The sequence below is a fragment of the Cydia strobilella genome, chromosome Z (genome assembly GCF_947568885.1).
Source record: "Cydia strobilella chromosome Z, ilCydStro3.1, whole genome shotgun sequence".
Classification (NCBI taxonomy): Eukaryota; Metazoa; Arthropoda; class Insecta; order Lepidoptera; family Tortricidae; genus Cydia; species Cydia strobilella.
In genome coordinates, this window is record NC_086068.1 from 41,484,328 (window position 1) to 41,505,706 (window position 21,379).

A 21,379-nucleotide genomic window follows, 5' to 3' on the forward strand; every position below is an offset into this window, starting at 1 on the left:
TATGCAAAGTGTACGGGTACATCATGAGCGGGTGGCCTTCAGATACGGAAATCGAGAATGAAAAGCCTTATTTCCACCGCAAGGACACGCTGCACATCGATCATGATTGCATAGTATGGGGGTATCGTGTAGTAATCCCCCGTAGTCTGCGGGCACAGGTGGTGGAGGAGGTGCACGCCGGTCATGTAGGTATGGTGCGCATGAAGCAGATTGCACGAAGTTACGTGTGGTGGCCGGGACTGGACGCCGACCTGGAGCGGCGCGCGCGCTCCTGCGACGCCTGCCGCGCTGAGTTGGACGCGCCGCCGCGCGCCGCCCCGGCGACATATGCCTGGCCCGCCGAACCCTGGGTAAGACTTCATGCCGACTTCTTACATCATAATGGCCGAACTTATTTCCTCCTTATTGATGCTCATTCAAAGTGGATCGAAGTATTCTCAATGACGAGCGGCACGACAGCCGCACACGTGACTATCAAGTTGCGGGAGGTCTTCGCGAGGTACGGCTTACCCATTCAACTAGTCACTGACGGCGGCCCACCGTTTACGTCCCACGACTTCGAGTTGTTCTTACAAAAAAATGGCGTCTTCCACGTTGTTACAGCTCCATACCATCCGTCAAGTAATGGAGCCGCAGAAAACGCAGTCAAAACTGTTAAAAAGGTACTCAAAAAGGCCACCACCGAAGGTGAGAACGTGGAGACCGCCCTTTTAAAATTTTTACTGCAGTATCGCAACAGCCAGCACAGCAGCACGGCGCGCGAGCCCGCCGTGGCGATGCTGGGGCGGCGGCTACGCACGCGTCTGGACTTGCTACGCGCCGGCAGCGCCGCGCCCGCCGCCCGCGTGCTGGCGGCGCAGAGTGCACAGCTGCGCCACGCCGGCGGGACCACGCGCGAGCTACGCCAAGGGGACCAGGTACTGGTTAGAAATTATTCTAAAAATGGCCCAAAGTGGAGAGAAGGCTTAGTAACAGAGCGTACTGGCGCTGTCACATACAATGTGAAGGTTGGGGAACAAGACGGGAGCAAACACATAGACCAACTTATCAAAAGAAAAGTAGTACGTTACTCATTATCCAGTGACAACTTATCTTCTGAACCCGATATTCCCCTGCCTTCACCGAGCCAGCAAGATGAAATTCTCTCCAGACCAGAGCCCCCAGAATTTCAAGATGCAGAAGCATCATTGGAAGAGGACGAGTCGAACAGGGCCCTACTGCCCCCGCCGGGCACGCCGGCCCGCGAGCCGGTCGCGAGCACGGAGCAGGCGAGGGCGCGGCGCCCGCGCGCTAAAATCAATTATAAAATTTAGGTAGGCTCGCATGAGTACGGTAGGAAAGGTAAACGCACGATAACACTAGGTATTCATAAAAAAAAATTAAAAAAAAACGCCTTTTATCTCTGTCCGTATGTAAGCCCGATATGAATGATGAAGCAAAATAAACTAACGTGAATATGTAAAAATACATCAAATTAGTCATACTCTTAAGATACATAGACAGTACATGTATCCACCTATTATCAGTAGGTAAATACCTACTTTGCATAAAACCCATTTTTCATAAGCCTGTAAATGTACCTACTTAATTTAAACTTGAAATATTTATTAAGACAGTAAAAATAATAATACAAACTAGGTATAAATAAACTTAAAATAAAGGCCCTATAAATAAAACACGTCCTCCAAGTCACTGCCGATGGGCAGTGTGCCCAGAAGGCTGGCTGCATTGCCACGTTGAATGGCAATGCTAATGCGTTGAGCAAAATACTGGCCAGCCTTCTGGTCCCTTGTGGCGTCTATAAGGCGCGCCGCTATCTCTTTGTATACTCGGCGCGCGCTTGGCCCCCACGGCCCCAGCGTTTCGACCCCAAACGCCTCAAAAATATAACTGCTGCCAAGGGTGGCATATTTGCGGCGTTTGAGGTCTTCTGCCATGGACGCGGCACGACCAGCAATACTGCTAGTGCCCGGAAGGTGGGACGGCGCGAGGGTGTCAACGCATGTGGCATCCCAGACTAGAGGCCGTCCCATCCTCCAAGGCACCAAAGTCATACCGTCAGGCCTCTTGCCGTCGTCCCTAGCCAGACCTACGGGCTCCAGTATGGCCGGAACTTTGACGCTGACAAAGGCCCTTCGGATGACATCATTGATGCTGGCGTGTCTAGGTATTCGTCCGGCGCTTCTGCCGCAGGAAAGCCCATGATGTCCATGTCTGTCCACCATGGCACCACAACGGCAGCGATGGGGGACGTTGGTTACAGTCCCTATGCGCAAACAAGTCGCCAGTCTAAAGGTGGTGTTGTCCAATAGGGTACCTATGGACGGGGAGGGTAGAGCTTGCAGCCACAGACCCGACTCCCACTCCGCAGTGGCAAGAAGACGAGCTCGATCCGCTGTACTAGTTGACGTATCAACAAGGTTATTCCGTACTAGACGGCAGAGCGGCTCGTCTCATTGCCTCTGCGAGCAAGGATTGGCAGGCGGGTCTGTGTTGCCACAGGTTAGTAACCAAACATTCTTGGCCTCGGTGCAATGTGCTGCCTCTATGGCCCCGAGAGAGCGAGATAAAATACCTCCAATCAGGTTTTGAGCACCATGCATCGAGGACAAGAAGGCAGGCAGCGACACACTGGAAATCTTTCGGATACCCAGGCCACCGTGCCGAATAGGTAGTGGCCTGGATCCAGGACCTTTCTTCAAAACGTACGTTGAGTACAGATGACAGAGTATCCTGAATTAAGGAGTCAAGTTTTAAAAGTAGGGTGGGATGCTTCCAGAGGTGACTACAGCGGAGAACATAAGTAAATTTGGGTACGAAAAGGCAGTATCGAATGATGGTAAAGGCGGTATGCATGTTAATTTTCAGTAGGCGTTCCGAAACAGAACTGAAATTTTGGATTTTGGTATTGACATATTCGTCGAAAGATTGATCTAAAATAGGGCAGCCAAGAAGGTGAAGCTGATTTTCACTAATAACTTTTATTCCAGGGGCTGTCATACCAAAGCTGTCCTCTATAATTTTGCGATCGGAAGAAGGGTTCAAAATGAAGAGTTCGCACTTCGAAAAGTTCAGAGTTAGGCCAATAGATTTCAACTCGGATGTTAGTTTTTTTAAATCGTCTAAAACAGTATCGGCTTCACCTCCAAGGGTTCCGTCGTCCAGGTACCAGATATTTAATTTAGAATTTAGATTTTTTATGATAGGATGAATGGCGAGACTAAAAATGGCTGGGCCTAAAGGATCACCCTGCTGACAACCAACGGAGGAGGCCAAAAGGTTTGATTTATATAAAAGTTTCGTAGGTGAGCTGTAACATTGCCATAGATAATTGTAAGTTTCCGGGATTTTTTCTTTGATTTGGGTCAGCAGGGCGCTACGGTCCACGGAGTTGAAAGCGTTAGCCACATCCACCTTCAGCAGCACCTCACCAGCCCGACGCTCCACGTAAGTACGCACGGCGTGGACGGCGGCTTCACAACCGCTTTTTGATCCAAAACCGAGTTGGAAAGGGCTAAATTCTCTGCCTAATTTTTCGAGAATGGCACGGCAGGCAATTTTCGCAGTTAGGCGGCGAAAAGTGCATCCAACAGCGATTGGTCGGATACCGCCGTCTTTTTTTTGTAGGGCGCATAGGTTTGCGCCGTACAGGATATCGATAACGTCCTCGGGTACTTTTCCTGTAAGCATAAGGTTAATGAGTGACGTTAACTGTACAAGGAGCTCGTCACGCGTTCCGTTGCATTCACTACTTAAAACATCTTTTAGGTGTTGCGGCGTGAGACCATCTAGGCCGCCAGCTGAGCCATTCGGGAACGACATGACGGCTCCTAGAACGTCTTCTGCAGTAGCCTTAAGCGGCACCTACTTAATTAATTAAGGCTACAAATATCTAGTAGAAATTTACCACAATGTCCTACCCAAATGTTATTCGTTATAAAGTTGTGTTTATTTTAGTTGTAAGATGTATGTACCTAGCTTTTAACGTTGTAAGTATCAGTTTATTCTACCTCACACCCTGTCTGGAAGAACAGATAGGTATATCGTCATGTAGATTAAGAGTTTTGTACTTAATCATAGTTTGGTAAATTATATATAGTTTAGCACATAAGGAGCCGACTGATGTATGTACTTACCTATGTTATTATGTTAGTATGTAACTGGATAGCAACAAGCACTTGTCGTTGTCATAAATCAATTATTTAAAAATGCACCTTACGGCGCATATACATAAGCCTCTATTTCGTTTGTTGAATTGTTACCTTTTTTTTTCATATATTTTTCCGAGAGGAGGAATGTGATGTATGTTCTTATGTAGGTAGGTATAAAAATGAGTATATGTACCCACCGTCAGTATCTACAATAAAACAGTCTTACATGAACGCCATTGTGTTTCATTGAATACATCCTAGTTATAGTTTTTCATACAAAAATTGTTTTTGCTCTATTTCGTTTGTTTTATAAACTGGAGCTATATAAACTAATTACGGACATAGATATACCTCATGTTATTATATATGCAAAGTTTCATTACAATCACACACGTAGTTTTAAAATGAGAACGAAACTCCGTTTGTATAGGAAGGTGAAATTCGGCCGAGCTTGCCGGGGACTTAAGTTTTGTTATTTAGCCATTAATAACTTTTACTTTAAGTTTACTGTTTCTTTTTTTGGGTTCCGTACCCAAAGGGTAAAAACGGGACCCTATTACTAAGACTCCGCTGTCTGTCTGTCTGCCCGTCTGTCACCAGGCTGTTTCATGAACCGTGATAGCTAGACAGTTGAAATTTTCACAGATGATGTATTTCTGTTGTCGCTATAACAACAAATACTAAAAACAGAATAAAATAAATATAAATGGGGCTCCCATATAACAAATGATTTTTTTGCCGCTTTTTTGCGTAATGGTACGGAAGTTACGGAACCCTTCGTGCGCGAGTCCGACTCGCACTTGGCCGGTTTTTCTTAATGCTGTGTTTACCTCTAACTGAATGTTTCCTTTAAATGTCTAACATATACCTAATAATTGTTGGTAGACCTTAATAGATAAAAGAAAAAATTGTACGCGTACCTTAGTATGTAAAGTGATTAACAGTTAAACCCCGGAGGGGTTGTAAGTTTGTATGGGGATCAATAAAAAGCAGATTCGGTAAAAATAAGTAACACAAATTACCAATTCCACGCAGACGAACTCGCTGGCAAAAGCTAGTACTCTTTCATACTCATATGTCGTTCTCTTTTTAATAATTACACCTGCGCTACAAGCCCTAAACCCATACCTATCTGTAATTTACACAATTACCTTATAGAGATGCCACGCCAAGTACTTATATCTGCACTATCCATCGTGTAATATTGAAGCACATTTATAATTTACACAATTACCTTATAGAGATGCCACGCCAAGTACTTATATCTGCACTATCCATCGTGTAATATTGAAGCACATTTATAATTTACACAATTACCTTATAGAGATGCCACGCCAAGTACTTATATCTGCACTATCCATCTTGTATTATTGAAGCACATTTATAATTTACACAATTACCTTATAGAGATGCCACGCCAAGTACTTATATCTGCACTATCCATCTTGTATTATTGAAGCACATTTATAATTTACACAATTACCTTATAGAGATGCCACGCCAAGTACTTATATCTGCACTATCCATCTTGTATTATTGAAGCACATTGATAATTTACACAATTACCTTATAGAGATGCCACGCCAAGTACTTAAATCTGCACTATCCATCTTGTATTATTGAAGCACATTTATAATTTACACAATTACCTTATAGAGATGCCACGTCAAGTACTTATATCTGCACTATCCATCTTGTATTATTGAAGCACATTTATAATTTACACAATTACCTTATAGAGATGCCACGCCAAGTACTTATATCTGCACTATCCATCTTGTATTATTGAAGCACATTGATAATTTACACAATTACCTTATAGAGATGCCACGCCAAGTACTTAAATCTGCACTATCCATCTTGTATTATTGAAGCACATTTATAATTTACACAATTACCTTATAGAGATGCCACGTCAAGTACTTATATCTGCACTATCCATCTTGTATTATTGAAGCACATTTATAATTTACACAATTACCTTATAGAGATGCCACGCCAAGTACTTATATCTGCACTATCCATCTTGTATTATTGAAGCACATTTATAATTTACACAATTACCTTATAGAGATGCCACGCCAACTACTTCTATCTGCACTATCCATCTTGTATTATTGAAGCACATTTATAATTTACACAATTACCTTATAGAGATGCCACGCCAACTACTTACCTATATCTGCACTATCCATCTTGTATTATTGAAGCACATTTATAATTTTCACTGGATTTTCAGTGTTATCTATCACTGGAAAGGTTTTTAATGTGTACGTAATGCGTGCTGCTGTTGCTGTACACACTCGTCGAGAGACCCCGCCATCGAGACAGACTAAATTAATCGGCGATTTACTTTTTAAATCGATTAATTAGTCCTTTAAAAAGTTAATCGATTAATGCCCATCTCTGCCTATAGGTAGTATTTGAAGAGATACCTCGATTTCTACAGTAACCCATCGTCAGATCCTTCAAGGTAGGTATATATATTTGTGTAATATAGGACGTACCTAGGTGTAAAGTTAGTGGGCAACGAAACGGGGAAATACCCTGCCTGGCTATGGCTAACAGTTAAGTTACCTAAACTAACAATTTGTATCGAGGTCAGGACACTTGCACTGTCTGTGGTCTGAATTAACAATCGTGTAGCTATACTGCAGTTCGAGTGCAACGACTCGACCGCATTAATTGCTGAATGGACAGAAATTAATTCAACCTGCGCCGTACCGGATTTATCAATAAATTAACGTGGACTGCTCGCCAGCGCAGCGATACAATGCCGAGGAGAGGGAAGAAGACAGTCGACAGACGCAGACATTCATTCAGTTCTGATTCTACATCCAATATTGTCATTGTTACCACGGTTTTTAATAGGAATTTGTTAGCAAATTACAGCCCTACTCCTTACTTTGAAGTGTACAGGGTGTCGTATTCATTTCGGATCAAACGTACAAGGAGAGGACTCAGTATACCTACTTATTCACCGAATAATTTTAAACTAACATCACGGGACTTAATCGCACATACACGACGGACACACATAGACACATGGATCAAGTCCCGTGTTAGTTTAAAATTATAAGTGAATATCGTGTTAGTTTAAATCAATATATTTTATTCACCGAAAATAAATGGAAAAATCTATTAAATTACATTGGCAGTTTTCAGGACAATCTGAATAATATTATGTCCATAGTAGATTCGGCTCCTGACCATTGTTTTGTAAGGGTACCTTTCGACTGCTTTGAAAAAAGTCAAAGCATTTATATTCGCAGTTTAGAAGAACCGAAGATTTCTCTGAAGCTTTTAATTGCGGACGGAGGGGGACTGTGCGTGTTTTTTTTGTTTAAATAATGTTGCGTTATTTAGGGAAACTTATTTTAGTTATTTTTATTTGTATTTTTTCTTCTATTAATGTTTTCACTGCCGAATTAAAACTTCCTGCCGGGCTAGCACATGATTGGCGCGAGAGTATCTCTCCGCGACATAGACTACCCGTCCCTCTTTAATTTATACAGTTAGTAAATGAAGGGTAGTCTGTCTCGCGGCGAGATACTGTCGCGCCAATCATGTGCTCGGCCTACTGTGTTTACTTCACTCATAATTTGCACTTGCAGCAGAAACATACATTGCTTTCTTGATGGTCAATTAGGTAACTACATATAATTTTAGGTATATTATGTTAAACAACTTTTTCAGTAGAAAAACGCGCGACATTCAAATTTTCTATGGGACAATAAGCCTTCGCGCCTACATTAATTCGCCGTTTTTTCTGCTGACGGAAATGGTTTGACAGACTATACCTATATTATTTCACGTTACCGATATTGCATGTAAGTACATGCCTAACGTTATTAGGCATCTTTAAAGTATCTATTAAAGTTAGACCAAACTAAGTGGGCAGCGATTTTGACAGCACAGACTGTGCAAGTACTACTTAAATGTCATAATCAGGCATCGTAAACTACGAGCGAAATCCATTGAAGTACTAGGATTGTAACTGGTTGTCATACGTCATTTCAATGGATTTCGCTCGCAGTTTACGATGCCTGATTATGACATTTAAGTAGTACTTGCACAGTCTGTGCTGTCAAAATCGCTGCCAACTTAGCTTGGCCTTACTCAAGCATAATTCAAATCTAACTTTACTAGGTTACCGCTGATATTTATCTATCTGACTCATGGGATGCGTAGTATCTCTATATAGTTTGTGATATCGTTGTCTATCACCAGAAGATCAAATGCTCAAAGAACTAGACAAAAGGATTAATAATACATGGAACAAATACTGGTCTATGAAAGAGATAATGAAAAACAAAAGTGTACCAATGAAAATCAAATCCAAACTCTACAATACCTGTCTACTGCCATGCTTGACATACGGTTGTTGTGAAACATGGGCATGCACTAAGAAAAACATACAAAAGATTGCGGTTTGTCAACACAGCATGGAAAAAAGCATGCTAGGAATAAGAATAAATGACAGATGGAGACTGACAACAATCAGGAAAAAAACCAAAGTTAGAGACGCAGCCAGAGAAATAAGAAAAAGAAAATGGAGGTGGACAGGTCACATGTCAAGATCGAAAGTAGACAAATGGACACAAAATATAACGAACTGGTTCCCTTCATACAGCAAGAGAGGTCAGGGACACCCGAAAATTAGATGGGAGGACGATTTCCCCCCAAAGTGGATAAGAACAGCTCGAAATAGAGATGACTGGAAAGCTTTAGAGGAGGCTTTTGTCGAAAACCCCGACAACCTGACTAGTGAAAACTATTAATCAATTATAAAGAAACTAAACATATCTTTAAAATAGTCAGTGATTAAAGGCTAATTGTATTGTATTGTATTGTATAGTTGTCTGAGTACCCATAACACAAGCCTCCTTGGGCTTACCGTGGGACTTAGTCAATCTGTGTAAGTGTGTACCTATGAATGTCCTATAATATTTATTTATTTCTTTTTATCTGCTTACTTACTTTTATTATACTTTTGTTTGGTTCTTGATTAGCCTACCTAGGATAACTCGGGGCACTTATACTAAAGTGACGTAGTAAAATATTTTATCGACAATTAAATATATCGACGTTACTGTCAACATCGAAATGTTCTACAAAATAAATATATTTATACAAAATCGCTTTGTATATGTATGATTCTATTCTTACATTTTAAAAAGGTGTTTTTTCGAAGAATTTATTTTATTTTTAAACCAGGTTAATATTTCCACATTGGCACTAAATGTTTTATTCTAATCATTTTATATCGTTATTTATTATTTCTTAAATATAGTTGGTCAAACCAAATTGTCAGTAAATAAGAACAAAAAAAACTACTCATCCTTTTCTTTTGGGTGCTAGTACTAGTGTAAGATAAAGATAGTATGATTGTCTATATTTGAAATGAGACAGTCCTTTGACAAACTATATTACTCCATCTTCATTTATTGCTAAAAGTACATAAATAGTGAATACATAAAAATACCATTAGGTACATAAACCATTTCGTTTCATATTATTTTGCATAATAAGCCTGAAAGGAGTCCTTTATGAAAACTATTTTGACAATATAATTGACTAATGGGCGGCTGACGGATGCAAAATATATATTTACATATTTATTATCGATATCAAATCCCTAGAATATATACCCCGAGTTATCACAGGTTTGTTGATTAGGTACCTACTGAGTATAATATATTATTGATTTTAATTTACATCCTGAAATATGTAAAAACAAGTCAACTCCGAGTTCCAACACAGTTCCTTTCATTCAGGCAAGGCGCAGGCTCTCCACAAATGTGTCAAGTCAAGAGTGCACTTTTATTCCTGTGCTCGGTGCGTGACTGCGTGTGCAGCGAGTGTGCAGCTCCATCGTGCCCGCCATGTGCCCGCACACCAAACAGTTGCCCAAGCAAACAAACTAGGTACCTGACCTGGTCTACCTTTACAGCAAGCAGGCTGTGACTGCATTCACTGTGTACTATAATGTACTTCAGTCGGGCAAAAATGGATAACGACTAAATAACTTAATTGTTTCAGATTATTGTACTTGCACTTTGTTCAGATTATCACTGTAGGCGCATAGCTTTAATAAGATTAACAAGAAGTTCATCTATATACCTACAATCTGCTAAATATAATTTATCCGATTTTACATGAGATTTGATGACATCATCTAAGTACAATATTTACCTACATCTACTTACCTCACTAAGTAGCCTATTTAATGCTTTCCGGATTCATTGTATTTAGTTAAAGGAGCACTGAACATGAAAGGGTTCGTATCGGCCAAAATGAAACGACGTCGTTATCTGAGACACTTAAGCGGCTGAAGTTGAACGGAGGAGACAAGCAAAACCTCCGCATTTCATTTAAAAGCTTTCAGAACAAGTTGCGTTAAGACATCACCGTAACCGCTTTGTCTTTCAGTATAGGTAGTTTGTTGTAATGGCTATTGTGCCTAGATAGGCGGATAAGATTATCCGGCGTGCAACTTATCGCCTATCGGCCAAATTAATGCGAGGTACTGTGTACACAGGTCCAACGGGCCAATTTAAATAGGGGTACCTTTGTTCTCCCGTTATTGTAAAGGTCTTGGAAATTTTACATTAACCCAAACAATAAGGTCATGAGATGTGGTGATGTGATGTCACATAACATAAATACACTTAAAAATTAATTGTGTGGTTTTAGGAAACCACTATGCTAGTGAAACTTTTTTTTTTATACAGTTGCTCAATAAGTGCTACTTTACGTGCGGAAAGTTGGGTTATCGCAAACTAGTACTTTTCTCTTTTCAATTTTTTTTTAAATTTATACTTGTTCCATTTCATGACTACTTATTGATGAGGGTGGTTTATATAGGGTGGGCCAATGTTTTAACGAAAGACGTCAATACGAAAAGAGAATTTATCACTGGCCCACCCTATATTAGTTTCCTTTAAACGTCGTAATCGTAATCAAAATAAAAATCAGTGTTAATCTAAGAATACGAAAAATATACATATTTCATATTTTATTACTTGCCCCTTCATCATTATAACACGTTTATATTTTAATATTGAATATTCACTAAAAAGTAAAATGAAATATATAAATAATAAAAAAAGGTAAAAAATTGAAACAAAAAAAACAACAAACCTTAAAAAGTAAAAAAATAAAATTTAATAAATAGAAAAATAAAATAAATAAATAAAAAACACTATTAAAAAGTAAGAAATAAAATTAAAGAAAACAAAATATAAGTAAAAACTGTAATAACTTCATTTAAATTCTTTTTAAAAAGAAGGGAACCGCGTAGTAATTAATTAATACCTATTCTTAGCTGCCAAATAGAAAAAAAATACGAGAAGTACGTACCTATACTAACTAGTAGTGCAATCTATACATATAATAAAGCGGAAGAGGGTCGAAAGTCTGTACATGGAACTCATGGAAGATATTCGAAAAAAAATTGGCTGGGGATACTTAGAATCTATAACAGAACACGTTCAAACAGTTTTTAGAATTTTTGTCTGTCTGTTTATCTGTTTGTCTGTTTATTTGACCGCGCATCAAATGAAAACGGCTGAACGGATTTTGATGCAAACTACTAATCTGTCGAAAAAATCCACGGCCAGGTTATAGGCTATAAAAATTTAAGAAATTTTACCCCTAAGGGGGTTAAAAAGGGGATGAAAGTTTGTATGGGGTTCAAGATTTATTTTAAGCTAGCAATTTGAAACTTCGTAAAAAGATATATTATTGAATTACAAGAAAACTGATTTCAGCGTTTTTGAAAATTCATCCCCTAAGGAGGTGAAAAAGAGGTTGAAAGTTTGTATGGAGATCAAATTTTTTTCGAGTGAGTTACTTGAATCTTTGTATATGGGCATATAATTATAGTACAGGAAAAGTGATTTCAGCGTTTTCAAGAATTCGTCCCCTAACGGGGTTAAAAGAGGGTTGAAAGTTTGAATCCATTACGAATGCTTTGAAACTTCTTAGAAAGGTATAATAGACGATTACAAAAAAAGTAATCGACGTTTGTGGAAATTTAACTTTTGTTGAAAAGGGGGTGAAAGTTTGTCTTGGGGTGCAAATTTTATTTTAAGCTAGGAACTTGAAACTTGCAAAAAGGTATTTTATTAAAAAGCAAGAAAATTACTTTCAGCGTTTTTAATGATTCATCCCCCAAGGTGCTGGAAAAGGGGTTAAAAACTTTATCTTGATAACTATATAATTTAAGCTACTAGGCCAAATTAGGTATCGTTTTTGTATAAATCAGGTTTGCCGAATTCATTTATGATATCAAAATGACACCATTCCGGAGTGAACATACAAAAAATATGAAAAAAAAAAATTTTACTACCTCTTTACGTTTAAACCGCTGAACCAATTTAGTTTAAATTTGGTATAGAGATAGTTTGAGTCTCAGGGAAGAGCATAGGATAGTTTGAATCTCAAACATCATCCCTTAAGGGTGTGAAAAGGGAGGTGGAAATTGGTATGGGATTCAATAACCGCTAAACCGATTTAGATAAAATTTGGTATAGAGATAGTTTGAGTCCCGTAGAAGAACTAGGGTAGTTTTTATCCCAAAAAAATTACCTTAAAACTGAAAAGGAAGCTGTAATATTGTAGGGGGAATCAATAACCGCCTGAACTGATTTACATGAAATCTACGTACCTATACGTCTTTTGATTTAGTTGAAAATGATACTAAACGACTTAGAACCTAATCTTAAGCATCCCCACCCCCCTACATCAAAAATATGGGTAGCTCCACTTCTTAAATACATCTTAAGAACACCAAGATTAATTCTGCCAAAGGAAATCTTTTATTCAAAGAACGCCGTATTTGACATTTTTATCGTTTGAGCACACTCGACTAATGAGGGCTATCGTTTTTTTGCTCACCAGTTGGCGCCTCTGTTGATGGTGGTCCAAAATACTAAAGAACAGCTGTCAGTCATTGAAGTGACAAGTGACATTTGACATTTCGAACTTTGCGAAGACCACCATCTACACTAGCGCCCCTAGCGGCGAATTCATACGCGTTAGCCCTCATTGAGTTAAGGGGCCCACTGACTAACAGTCCGCCGGACGATATCGGCCTGTCAGTTGTTCGGAACTGTCAAATTTTTGTTCTAACTGACAGGCCGATATCGTCCGGCGGACTGATAGTCAGTGGGCCCCTTTAGGTTGCACCTGAATCTTATAGCGCTACTTAGGAAGGAGGTGCAAACTTTTTCTTCAAATATGTGCTACGACTATCGAGTACCCTGCCAAACTAACAGATGGCGCTGAAATTAGTACGTTGTGACTATTCATGTCACAACGTACTGTGTACTGGTGTACGCCACCGAGGAAGGATTTTGCCAAATTAACTCTAAGTTTAGAAGAGGGGGTACGGATATCAACAATATTTTTTTTAATTGTACAATAAATTAATTGCCACACATTGCACAGTGCCATCTTTTGGGGAACAGAGTAAACATTAAGTAATCAAGTATTCATAGTTACATAGTGGTAAAATCAACACGCATATCAACACGCGTTTAATTGCATAGGTAATTATTTAAAATTATTAATTTTCTCCATCATAAATTATACCTAATTGTAGGTAATTATATCGCATCCATATTCATATCATACGTATCGCATCCTTTAAGCACTTAAGACGAAAGTGGAGGACCCGCGCGAAATCACCTTTTCGTACAACTGTTAGTCCTCATTTTCCTCTCTTGATGTTAACATTATTCAAAATATTTTGACACAATTAGTTGTGTATCAACCACAGCTATGTCCCGTGTACGTTTGTGTTTTTGGAATTTTTAATTACTTATTATAAAAGTTAGAAGCATTAAAGAATTTCCATGAAATCTGTTTTTCGCTCCTAATTTTTACAATAATCAAAAAATCAAACAAAAATCAAACGTAGAAAATGTAGCGTTTCGCTATGGTAAATATACATCAAATTATGTACCTAAAAATATTTTCATAATAATAGAGGAAAATGGAGACTGCGTTTGTATGGAGAAGCGGCCGTGCCCTTTCCTCTTAATAATGACCACGAAGGTGGGTACTTTAAAAAAAAAAAAAAAAAACATTTTTCTATGTCGTTTTCGGAGTAATTGTCAAACGATTTGGGACTTATACGCGTTACTATGCCTTCCCGCGAAAGTATCGCAACGCATTGAGGCTACAAGGGGCACGGTCTCAGGAGTCTGAGAAAGACCACGGTGAGAGACTCATGGCGCTCTAGCCAGGCAGGTCGCTTCGCTTTCGGCTGAAACGGCAAGCCAGCGCGAGTCTCGATTGTGATCCCAAAGACATCGTACGCAATACATATGTAGGCGTAGATCCTGACGGAGTGTGGCGCCGGAGAAGCCGTGTTCATCCCGCGCATCCCCCTCATCCCGAGCAACTTCCCGTTCCGCTTCAAGCGCCTACAGGTCCCCGTGAGCGTCTGCTTCGCCATGACACAGCCGAATTCCACGCAGGCGAAGCCGCGGGTACAGCTAGTAACTAAATAAGTGTGTCTTTTTTTTAGGTTTGGCACCGCCTTCAAAACCTAAGTCATTACCCGGATGGTTATTAATTTGCTTATTATTAGGTATTAATTACTTTTTGGCAGAAATTTACTTTACGATGAGATAGGGACTGGACAAGGATAGGGGCGGGGTATTTATATACAAATTATTTTTTGAAAGCGGTTCCCTTTTTTTAAAATAATTGAAATTAATTTTCTATCGGGTCATGTATAAAACCTACTTAATAAAACGTTACGATCACTATGAAAAATGATAAAGCACGGCCATCATAGGCCCCACGACCTACCCGAATTTTTCGATACTACAGATTAGATTTCCTATTTACAAGCTACCTAAGTTTGTGATAATGTTTGTATCCAGCATGTAAAGAAAAAGACGGATGGGATGGGGATCGTGGGTGCACGGGCCGGCGGCGGGCCGTCGAGCGCGCTCGTTACGACCTGGCCACGACATTGCGCTGGCCCAATATTACAGGGTTCTGTTTCACTTTTATCGAACTGAAATTTGAATTTTATCATAGTGACATTAAATCGAATTTCAACTATCTTGAAAATGTAACATAGAACTCTGTAATATTGGGGCAGCGATTGGTCTAAGGCGATCGGCGATGGCGACCGGCGATAAGTCGCAAAAACAATACAATAACCCGGCGGCGAATAATGCATGCGTTGTCGCCGAGTGGCAACGCGCGCGGCGTGCACCGGGCGATCGGCTGGCCGGCGGCGGGCGGCGAGCGGGACGGGGCGCGACTTGAACATATCGCCCATATCGGGCAGCGCGGGCGATGCCACGACTCGGCACCAGGGATGTTGCGAATATTCGCATCCGAATCCGCAACCGCGGAACTTCCGCATTATTTTCAAAATACGCATCCTCATCCGCATAAAATCGATGCGGAGCTTAACGCGGATGCGGATGTGGAACAGGTAGGTACAGGAACATCTTAGCGGCGCCGTAAGTGCTACGTCTTTACGCACGTGTATCATACAATGTTTTACTATGCATTGTGCGAGTAAATAAAAAAACATATCATGGCAAATAAGTTTAAGAGGCCGTAGTCGATTTTGGAGCAAAAATTTTAAATTGATAGATTTAGTCGTTGAAATTATACACGTTTGTTACGTAATATCTAAATAACAAGTATTGGTTTCTATTAGCACGTCTTCTCATCTTGCCTTTTAATAATGAGGTCGCAAGCGTGCGTCTCCGGTAATATATGAAAAGAAGGGGCAGTTTTTAAAAATTCATCAAAAATTTATGGTGGTAAATTACACAAATTGATGTATAAGAATAGTTTCAACAAATGTTGTAGATTGTTTAAGTATCAAAATTACGTTGAAATTTAGTCGATTTTTAGAGAAATTGTCACTTGTTTTGAAGTAATTTCTGGAGAAAATTGATTTCTTATAACTTTCATTTACACTACTTCAAAGTCATAATAATAAAAATGTAGTCTGATAAACGTCAAGAACAGGATATGTGTAATACAAAATTACCATGTTTAGCCGTCCAAACTACGAAATTTACAAATAAGAGCGACAAAATCAGTGCTTTACGCGCGTTTACCTAAACGTCCATCAGAAAAGCTAACATTACTAATTTAGTGAGTCTGTTTTCAATAAATTGATCTGATAAAAGGTAAGATAAGAAGATGCGCTAATAGAAACCAGTACTTGTTATTTCAATTAGGTAACAAAAGGTATACAATTTCACCGACTAAATCTATCAATTTTACATTTTTGCGACTAAAATCGACACCGGCCTCTTAATTATTAAAAGGAGTGTTTTAAATCGACACGAGTTGCGAATTACCTATTCGCACGTGTATCGTTCAACGTTTTACAGTACATATGGCCCTTTAAACTTTCGAAATATGCACGAAAAGTGCTCTTTTCCGCACTAGTGCGAGAAAGTAGCACCATATACTGTACTGTACTGTACTGTAAAACAAAATTAAAAACAAAAAGCACTAGTGCGGAAAAGTAGTACTTTCCGCATGATATGGCTCCGTAGGAAACGCACTTTTGGAGCACATGCATTGTAAAGTTTGTTTTATTTGGGCTTTAGTATAGTAATACGATTGTGGGGCACCTATATTCTTGTTCAAATACTAATGGTTTCGTTTTTTTTAAATAAAAATTACTAAAGTGTAATATTTGACATTTTTTATGTGCCTAATCTCGACATCCGCATCCGCATCCGCGGATGTGAGCCTTTAAATATCCGCATCCGCATCTGCATCCGCGGATGTCAAAAAATCGGCATCCGCAACATCCCTGCTCGGCACAACCGGCCCAAGACATTTTGGTTTTTTTTTTCGAGCGATGTGGACACTGAAGCGTTTATTATTGAAATTTTAAATGTACTTTCGCGTATTTAAGTATGTAGTAACGTGGCCACACTCATTCTTGTGTATTCGTATTTTTTTCCTGGTGCTTTCTATAGACAATGTTTCTATACACTATGCTGAACTAGCTGTAAATAAATTTGTACAAGATGCTATTGACAAACAATCCATACTAATATTATAAATGCGAAAGTCTGTCTGTCTATCTGTGTGGTACCTCTTCGCGATTTAGTTGAAATTGGGCATAGAGATAGTTTGAGTCCCGGGGAAGGACATAGGACAGTTTTTATGTCGGAAATCATCCCTAATGAGAGTGAAAAGGGGGGTGAAACTGAGAGATTTAATGAATTGCCTGTGCCAAAAACATGTTTTTAAATACGTCTACGTCCCAGCCGGTCCTATTAGTCGCTGTCGCCGCTACTCCTGGCGGTCGCTCGCGTTTTCCATGCCGCCAGCCGCCAGCCGCCCCGCCCCGCCGGACGCCTTAGACCAATGGCGTCTGTCGTGGCCCAGCCGTTAGCGCTCGCGCCGCTCATGTTTCACGCACTGCTACCGCGGAGCCGCGACGCGACGGCGAGCTGCCCCCTGTAAACAATGCTCTTTTGTTCCCCATTATTTCCGAACGATGCATAGGATTAATTACGCCATAACGTCGGCCTGCTAATACGTTGCCTGCCAGATGTAAATTCCGTTATATGCTAAAATATTTGCTATTTTAAGTACAAAAGCTTACGCTATTTTAATGTTGCCTATTCTTTTGTTTACCTATGTACGTGCACCCTATCGGTTTGTTTGCAATAGGGATACGTTCCAAAACGAAGATCGTCGATCCAAATCAGATGGCACCTACAATATTTACATGATTTTACGTAGCGGCGGATTTGATTTGTAACGGTTTCTAGGTAAACATGTAAGTGCCTAAGTATGTTGTGTGCTGTGAAGAATCGGCAGTCAAACGTTGCTATGCCACGTTCCGGTCGCTTGTCTTAGGAGTGGTAAACGAAGGTAATGTCAAGATTTATTTATTATTAATTTTAACATAATTTTATTTTAATTCTTATTATAATTGCAACTGTTGGCTTATTGTGTTATGCTTATTATGTATATGGACCAATGTTGTCTGCAATAAATGATAAATAAATAAAGTAAGTACTTGAAGGGATTCGGGTGACGGCTGCAAGCGGCGGCTGAAGCTAGACACCCGCGGCCACGCGGCGCGGCGCGTGCCTGCTGACAGAATAGTTATTTGTTATACAAGGGTGCAGAGTTATATTTAACCCGCGAGTGTGGAATTAAAACACGAGCAAGCGAAAGGATCCTATAGTTGAACCACGAGCGAAGCGAGAGGTTCTAAAATAGAATCCTGAGCGTAGCGAGTGTTTCAACACACAAGAAGTAAAATACATTTGCACCCGTGTGTAACACAAAACTTTTCACCTCAATATAGCGAGGAAAATGCAACATGCAAAAAACAGCTCATAAAAAATACCTATAAGTTTTTATTTGTACACATTATAATCATCATCAGGTTAATTATAATCATCAATATCATTATCAATATAGTATAACATCATGTAAAAATGTTGTTGACATTGTTGACATTTCTGACGATGCGTTTTGAAATTGCATCTACTCAACTTGTGCGTTCAGAATTATATTCAACATCATTATAAAAAAAACAAATGTTTTTTATGAAATAAAACTATGAAAACGGATTATATCGCGTATATTGAATTTATAATACATCCCGACGTTTCGAACTCTTTACAGCGTTCGTGGTCAACGGGTGACTCACCCGTCACGTCACCCGTTGACCACGAACGCTGTAAAGAGTTCGAAACGTCGGGATGTAATATAAATTCAATATACGCGATATAATCCGTTTTCATAGTTTTATTTCATGAGTAACTATCGCGGTAACCGAAGACAATATTAAATGTTTTTTATTTAATTTTAAGTTTTATGACTTAAAATCATTAAACAAAGCTAAATTTGGTATTTTTTTATTAAATTCTCAAACCATTTATTTAATGATAATTAATATCGAACGAACCATTATTATGAGCGTTTTACGTTTTGTTATCTGTCAAAAGCTACTTAAACATGCTCCATCCAAGGTCAAATTACTTTCCCCACTAGTGGATATAATGCGTTTTTACCCGCTTGTTGTAAAGGATAAAAGACGGCTTTCCGAGCTAGTGAGGGGAAAAATATACAATAGGTACAGACTGTACAATGAGATGATCAAAAATGAGGAAGCCTAATTTATTCAGGTCCAGGGCAGCCATCGCATTCGCAATACCACTTGTCAATCGGAGCACTAGTCAATTGTACTCGCCTTTTTTCTTTAATAGATTCCTGCATTTGCTCCAATAATCATACGTAATGCTCTGCAGTAACAGTAATAGTGACACCCTTATCTTTATAGTCAAACAAAAAAAATCCTTGACTATGTCAAACAATCGTAGCTACTAGCACCAGCCGATTAAGACACCTTAAATATTTTTAGGTGATAGGATAATACCCTTCTTCTGCCACTGCATTGTCTCCTGTTTAGACTGAGGTTCAAAAGGATGAACCCAGGTCTCATATCCAGCTACAATCCGCCGTTTAGACTGAGGTTCAAAAGGATGAACCCAGGTCTCATATCCAGCTACAATCCGCCGTTTAGACTGAGGTTCAAAAGGATGAACCCAGGTCTCATATCCAGCTACAATCCGCCGTTTAGACTGAGGTTCAAAAGGATGAACCCAGGTCTCATAACCAGCTACAATCCGCCGTTTAGACTGAGGTTCAAAAGGATGAACCCAGGTCTCATATCCAGCTACAATCCGCCGTTTAGACTGAGGTTCAAAAGGATGAACCCAGGTCTCATATCCAGCTACAATCCGCCGTTTAGACTGAGGTTCAAAAGGATGAACCCAGGTTCATATCCAGCTACAATCCGCCGTTTAGACTAAGGTTCAAAAGGATGAACCCAGGTCTCATATTCAGCTACAATCCGCTGCAAAGGCAGCGTGGTTTTTTCGCCACCTTATTCCAAAAGCTTCCTGGACGCGTCGATTTTTTGTCGATTTGCTCCATTCTTGCAAATTTCTTCGGGTTACCTACACTATTTAAGGGGGACTATTATTTCAACAACTTTACACAATTTGACTAATTACATGACACAACGCTCGACTTGTATGTACCAAATCACTTGTTCGCGAACGCGAATGCACCAAATCGAGAGAAAGATTACCTAAGCAAGGCAAAGACACAAACATACCTAGTTAAGTTTAGATAGGGTATGGGATAAAAGAAAATTTGTGGCAAAAGAAACACTTGTAGGGAATCCCTACATGACCTTAATACCTACACTACACTGAAGTACATAGGTATACTTGATGGTGGTAATTTATAGCTCTGCAGCTTACCGTACTAACAATACCGTGCCAACAACACAAGGCCTGTCCCGTAAAGTTTTTTTACATGAACCGGCCAAGAGCATGTCGCGCCATGCTCAGTGTAGGTTCCGTAGTTACCCTTCCATCACAAGAAGATTGTTAACAAAGGGATTAGATGACGCTTGGTGCCTTTCATCCGAGTTAAACAATCTACTTTTCATATCGAATACGAGGAAAAAGACAAGGTAAATTTGCATAGTTATTAATTAAAATTAAAGTAATAGACGTACAGCCATGATTAGTTCCTTAGAACTTACTTTCAATCGGAGACTGCAATATTTATGAAAAAAAAATTAAGGCGTTTCTAAAAATTCATCCCCTTTGGTGGTGAAAAGGGGGTTGAAAATTTGTACCGGGAACAGACATTTTTGTGAGTAAGAAACTTCGTAGGAAGACACTATATTACAACACAAGAAATGTAATTTCTGTGTTTTTAAAAAATCTTCCTGGGGTTAAAAGGGGGTTGAAAATTTGTAACGGAAACAATTGAGTTTCTGTTACAAATCCGGGACTTGAAATTCGTAGGAAGGTGAGACTCAATATATAGTAAGAAAAATAGTTTCAATGCTCTTGAAAATTCGTCCCCTAACAAGTTTAAAAAGGGGTTGAAAAAATGTATCGGGAATTGAAAAATCCACGCGAACGAAGTCGCAACAGCTAGTAATAACTAGGCATAATTATGCCTAGTTTAGTAAACTACCTACAATACGAGGCTGTTAAACAGTGCTAAAAACAATTATTATTTATTTATTTGTTTTAAACTTTATTGCACAAGAACAAGTACAAAAGGCGGACTTAATGCCTTGAGGCATTCTCTACCAGTCAACCACTGGGCCAAACAGAAATTAGTTAAGGTGGGTGCAGTGTGATGCAAAAAAAATGTTCTAAATATAAATT

General features: G+C 39.5%; 1 protein-coding gene across 1 annotated transcript in view; it reads right to left on the bottom strand.

Annotated features, from left to right (window-relative positions):
* The window catches only part of LOC134754930 (SPRY domain-containing protein 7), a 112,725-nt gene that overhangs the window by 21,139 nt on the left and 70,207 nt on the right, over positions 1-21,379 (bottom strand). The window lies entirely within an intron of this gene.